This window comes from Scleropages formosus, chromosome 12 (genome assembly GCF_900964775.1).
Source record: "Scleropages formosus chromosome 12, fSclFor1.1, whole genome shotgun sequence".
Classification (NCBI taxonomy): Eukaryota; Metazoa; Chordata; class Actinopteri; order Osteoglossiformes; family Osteoglossidae; genus Scleropages; species Scleropages formosus.
Genome location: NC_041817.1, coordinates 22857272 through 22863652, shown reverse-complemented (window position 1 = coordinate 22863652; position 6381 = coordinate 22857272).

Genomic DNA, 6381 nt, shown 5'->3' with positions numbered 1-6381 from the left:
CGGAGCGTCCAGGTGTGACTCATGCTGGGTCGCCTCATGTGCGGTGTGTCCGACCCCCCGTGTGCGGCGCTGTCTCCGTCCCCTGTCCCCTTCCAGCACGTCGGTGGCGCACCGGCTCCGTCCGGCAGCTGATGGCGCTCTTCCCACGCAGCTCCGCGCAACTTCTTGGGCACGAAGATCCGTTCGTCTGGCACATGGCCGCTCTGAAACATTTCATTTGCACATTATTTCTGTATGAGTCCGGTCCCTGTCACCCCCCCACACACCCCCAGTGGTCCAAATTGCTGGGTACATTAAATCTTTTTTAAAAAAAAGATCCCTTTGAAGCTGATTCACTTTGAACTGCCAGTTTCCAGCTTTACCTTCATCTTTGCCTTTTGAAGTTCTTTTTAAATTCATTTGTTTATTTTAACTTTGTCTCTGACTTCCATTAAACATTAGATGTCAAAGTTCCACGTAAAGGGGGAGCAGATGGGCAGAAGGTGAGTGAGCAGTGGGCTGTTTTACTCAGCGTTACATCAGCACTACAACTCATCTGGTGTGTGTTGCGTCTCGTTGTCTAGGATGTCAGCTAATGATGCTGCAGTTGTTTTGGTCTTGGTTGCCATGGTAATAATTGTTTGAGACTGATTTTCTAGAACTCGCCCTTTGGCTAGTTTGATCTTAGATTAATGAGTCATTGTTTCATCTGTATATTGATCCATCCAGTATCAACAGCTGTCCGCTGCAGGGTCTCGGGGGCCTTGTGCCTATCCTGGAAGCACTGGAAGTAAAGCAGGGTAAACCCTGGACAACAGACCAGTCCTTTGCATGCTGACACCCACAATGAGCGCAAGGCAGAGGCAGCTGACCCTGGGCAGGACACCAGTCCGTTGTAGGACAATCTCTCACATACGCACAGACACACACACACATTAATGTACTCAGTCAAGCAATATTGGTCATTTACAGTCACCAATTCACCTGAAACACACATCTGTGGGAGGAAACCAGAGCACCAAGGAAATCCACTTGATCGGGGGCAAAGATTCGAACTCCACAGAGATTGAGCCAGATTTGTACCCACAGCATCTGGGGGTGGGGTGGAGCGGGCAGGTTTGGCTGGGGTCTCCTCTCCGGTGGGTCTGGGGTTCAAGTCTCACTTGGGGTGCCTTGTGATGGACTGGCGTCCTGTCCTGGGTGTGTCCCCTCCCCCTCCAGCCTGGCATCCTGTTTTGCTGGGTTAGGCTCCTGCTCCCTGCGACCCCGTATGGGACAAGCGGTTTCAGACAATATGTGTGTGTGTGTGTGTGTGTGTGTGTGTGTGTGTGTGTTAACATAACTTAACATCCATTGATCCATTCATTGACAACCGCTAGTCCCGAGTGGGGTCGCGGCGACCCGGAGCCTGACCCAGGACGGGACGCCAGTCCATCACAAACATAACGTAACAGTATTATATATATATATATATGGTCCCATCACTAAAAACAAGGTGTGAAGGTGAACACTAGTGTAGAGCCTGAGTAAAGCTGCCTACAGGCTTGGAACCCGAGATACGGGGTGGGGTGCACCGCCTCGACTCTTATCTCCCGACACAGCCGCAGCAACGTCTGCCCTGGACGGAAGCGATGGCCCGGCGGCTCTTGCCCCATTTCCTGTTACCCTGGAGCATCTGTTCACTTTAACGGTTCTTCCCTGGCCATTAGTCTGTGCCACAGCGCATGTCAGCTCTGGTAATATAAGGAAAGAGATTTATTTCTTCAGGGAAATCACAGCTAATACCTTTAATTCAGTAACTATAACCCCGACACAAAGTCAATTGAAAACAAATGGAATTAAAAAAGAAACTGGCAGCGCTAAAATTCAGCATAACAGCTTTTGTCAGCAGCAAATAAAATATATATATATATTGGAGTTTCATAACAGATGAACTATAAATTATACAGATTAAAATTAATTTGCACGTTTGGCTCTGAAACAGAACTATATCGGTGCAGGAAGCAAAGTACCCAGCAGGTGGCGCTGTGTTCCGCTCACTCTTGACACACGACACCACAGGAGGACGGCAGTGCGGAGCATCGTTTTCCGGCGCGGAAAACGCAGGCCGCGCGTTCGGTGCTGCCGGCAGAGACGGGTCGCCTGGCCCCACTTCCTGTTGCGCTGTGGCTCTGACACTCGACGGCGCCCTCCGGCCTCTGGACCAGGCCCTCGGAAGCTCCCCAAAAGACGTCCTTCCGACCGGATCCGAACTTGAAGGGCTCGGAAGCCCGACCGCGGAGGGGTCATGGGGTCATTTCCTCTTTCCGCCAAGCGTTATCATTCATTCTCAGGCAAGAGACCCGGGTTCGAGGAGGCGTTCGTTTAAAAAGCAGCCCGGACGCGCGAGTGAATTCAGAGATGAAAACGTAATCAATCACACGTATTGAGAACGATGGTGACCTGAATCATAGTGACGGCAGAACGGCAGAATGCAGAACGACCCAGACCGCCCCCCGTGCTGCGAGCGGCCTGAATTTCACATGTGTTAGCACCCACCCTACAAGAGACCGCCAAGAGACTGCACCCCTCCCCCCACCCACTCCCCGACGGCCAGCAAGCGATCGGGGCCTTTCGGGTCACATTGCCAAAAGAATGGTTTTGTGGACGGAGTGCGGAGAGCGACACGCGTCCTCGCCGCCCCACCTCTGCGCCACCAAGCTCCGTTTGTTCGTTCCCACGCGCATTTAGCATCAAAAGACAGATACGGCATAAAGGGTAAAAAACCGCACTTTCACAGCCATCTCTCCCACACAGTGAGATTCCCGACCTAATGAGGAGACGCGTTTCCAAGTCCCCAGGATAACGGAAACGGAATGATTTTCGAATGAGTTCTCATTCGGGTCCTCGCCATATGTTGGGGTGGGGTGGGGTGGGGTGGGGGGAGTGAGACCGCTAATGTGAGGCAGCAGAATGGCAAAAGGGGGCTGCGTTCATTTTCATTTTTAACTATTAGCTTAAGCCTTCCTGCAAAACACGTTTCAATGTTACAAATCCAGGCCATTTTACTGCGTCACTACCTTGATCAGGGGTATTAGAGCAGGAGTAGGGTTTTGAACCCAGCTCATTGGACTGGACAGGGTGCCAGCCACTATGCCACCTGCTGCCACACTTCGGTGAAGCCATTAAGTACACACACGCACACACACACGCGCACACGCACATTTCCTGAAGCCGCACGTGCCGACCGGGGTCACGGCGAAGGCCGGAGGGGGGCCCTTCGGCCTTGTGCACTGTGTTGCTGGGTAAGACTCCGACTCACTGCCACCCCAGGAAAAGCAGCTGTAGACCTTGGTTGCTTGGTATATATTTATTTATATTTAAAAATATATTTTAAAAATGATATCTTTTTATTTTATAATTTATTTACAATATATTGTGTGAGGGGGGTGCGGTGGTGCAAGGGGGTTGGACCAGGTCCTGCTCTCTGGTGGGTCTGGGGTTCAAGTCCCACTTGGGGTGTCTTGCAATGGACTGGCGTCCCCTCCTGGGTGCATCCTCTCCCCCTCCAGCCTTTCGCTCTATGTTGCCGGGCTGGGCGTGAGCGGAAACTGCCAGCCAGCGGAAACGGAGCCGCAGCGCGGAGACTCGCAGCTCAAGGCGCTAAGAGGCAGCAGGGCGTTTGCGTGAAGCTGTGTGCGTTCGCTTGTACCGTGCAGCCCACGTTTGTCGGAGGAGAGAACGGCCGATAGGCGTGGAACCTAAAGAGCTGAGGATCCCGAACGACACTTCCCCGAAGAGCATCCATCCGCTTCCTCTAACGCCGAACAGCCTGTTTAATGTGTTATTTGCGGTAAAATGTACAGTGCTGCTTGAAAGCATGTGAAGTTTACCACGAAATGGTTATTCAGCGAGGTGCAGTCTTTCTCATCGGACATAATGGGTGTGTAATGACCAATTCCATATGTTGCTTTACAGGAAATCATGTTACATCGGTTAAGTAGGCAGGTAAATAGAATCAGGTGTGTAAATCATCATTTATTTGTTCAAGCTGTAGATTTGACACATTTCTTTTAATATTTTATACAAGAATAATGGATCAAATCGTTCTAAAAATTCTTTCGTGCCAACTGCGGTAAATTATTGAACAGAGAATTCCAAAGCAGAGATTTTAGATTGGTATACAGTAGGTTTTTAATATGTTTTGATTGTTGCTTTATTTATTTCTTATTTCTTATGTTTTATTGAATCCCACATACTCCTGTAGTGCCCTTGAGTAAGGTACTTACCCCGAATTACTCCTGTAAAAGTTACCCTGCTGCATAAATGGATAAATAACTCTTATTATCCTAACAATGTAAATTGCTTTGGAGAAAAGCATCAGGAAAATCAAAGTAAATGTACTTACTTGTATGGGGGGCGCGGTGGTGCAGTGGGTTGGACCTGGTCCTGCTCTCCGGTGGGGCTGGGGTTCGAGTCCCGCTTGGGGTGCCTTGTGGCGCCTTGTGGCGGACTGGCATCCTGTCCCGGGTGTGTCCCCTCCCCCTCCGGCCTTATGCCCTGTGTTGCCGGGTCGGCTCTGGTTCCCTGCAACCCCGTATGGGACATGCGGTTCTGAAAATGTGTGTGTGTGTGTGTGTGTACTTACTTGTACCATGGTGATGTCCATGATGGTCAGCTGAGCCTGAAATGGCCACCTGGGTGTTTTCTCTTACAGGACGGACCCGGTGGGCCTCGATCTGGCCAACCACTCACAGCCACCAGATCTCGACATGCAGGGCCTCTTCTCACTCACCGTGCTGGGAATGCCGGAGATTTATATCCCACACCACTATATTCCATTTTTTATTATTTCACAGAAATATGACCCAAAAGCAGTAATATGAAGCGGAAACCGGAGAGATGAGAACGGCAATTCGTTACGCACTCCTGTGGCGCGCGTGGATATCGGAGCGTTTCCTTCAGAAGAAATGCTGGGTTTGTATCAATTTCCCATCCAAAAGTAAGGGGAGCGCTCGCCGTCTGGTAGACGTATCCGTTTCCGCTCCTCGCGCCGTCTCCTGGGGCCGGGGGCGCGATGTCATCGAGGAAAGCGGCTCGCTACGGTGACAGATGGGGCCGGATGTTTGTGACTGTTTTCATCCACCGTTACGCAGGGGGGTTGCGCGGGGACGCCATCGGACTCCTCGATCTCTGCAGCCACGAAGCCGGAGCAGCCCTTTTCTGAGGTCCCCAGCCGGACTTGGCATTTACGGCGAAAAGCTCACGTCGGCGGTGGAGAAGGGATGCTGCAGGGGGCGCTGCATCGCTGCGCCCTACGAGAAGGCACCGTCTGCCTCGCGGTCCTCCATCTCCGTTGTATTATTCACGCCTGGTTGTTTTTGGCAGTACTGATCATGTGAGTCCCGGGGGTTCCGCTTTGCGTTCGCTTCCTTGCCCGGCGTGCGGCCAGCATGCTGGCTCGAACCCCGCTGTCGCAGCCTCCTGCGCCTGCTGCTATTTTAAGCCCAGATCCTCGCTGGGAACAGCGGGTGGGCTTCAGCGAACAGCCCACGACTGCGCTCCATGTTAGAGTATAGATCTCCTCGCAGTAAAACGAACGCGTTTACCGTAATCGGGCGGCGGAGCGAGGGCTTCGATTCAGGGAGTAATATAGGCTTCATGTTTTTCTCGGGCTGTCTGAGCTCTTCGCTTGCTGTCTAGCTGACGTGTTACGGGAGTAACGATTAAGAGCTTGTAAGACTATCCTCTTGATTTAGACCTTCAGTCCAAATCCTGGCCAAATTCCTGAAACTCTTGGTATGTGGATGTGTGTGTTCATCCTTGTCCCACTCAGGGCAGTGTAGGGCAGATGCTGACAGGTGCTTCGAAGGCATGATCGTCTGACAATAAAGCCTAATTACTGGACAACCTGGTTGTTGCTCAGAAGGCCATAAATTTCAACCCCCTGAAGTGAGATGCAACAACAGTCACCACATAAGTATATTGCAGTTAGGGGTAATGGTTAAATTAGCCCTAATCCAAACTATAACCCTAACCCTAACTCAAACCCTAACCTCTAACACTAACACTATCTCTAACCCTAACCACAGCTCCAACCCTAACCATAGCTACAACCGTAACCCTAGCTCCAATCCTAACCCTAAACCGTTCTCTGACAACACGTGGGACTCTTGATCCTCCTCTCTCCCGCACTTGGACACCCCATAGGTAAACACAGACATACATTATGCTTTTACACACCTCCCAGCAATGCTTCCTTCACCAGCATCTCTCCACCACACAAAAACACATCTAAAACAAAAGGAACACGTTACAACCTGGAGCAGAACACGGTGTTGCCAGAGCAACTGAAACACAACGGTGTGTACGAAGCACGTAATTCTCCTCTGTCTAACCCTAACCCCAGCTCCAACCCTAAAC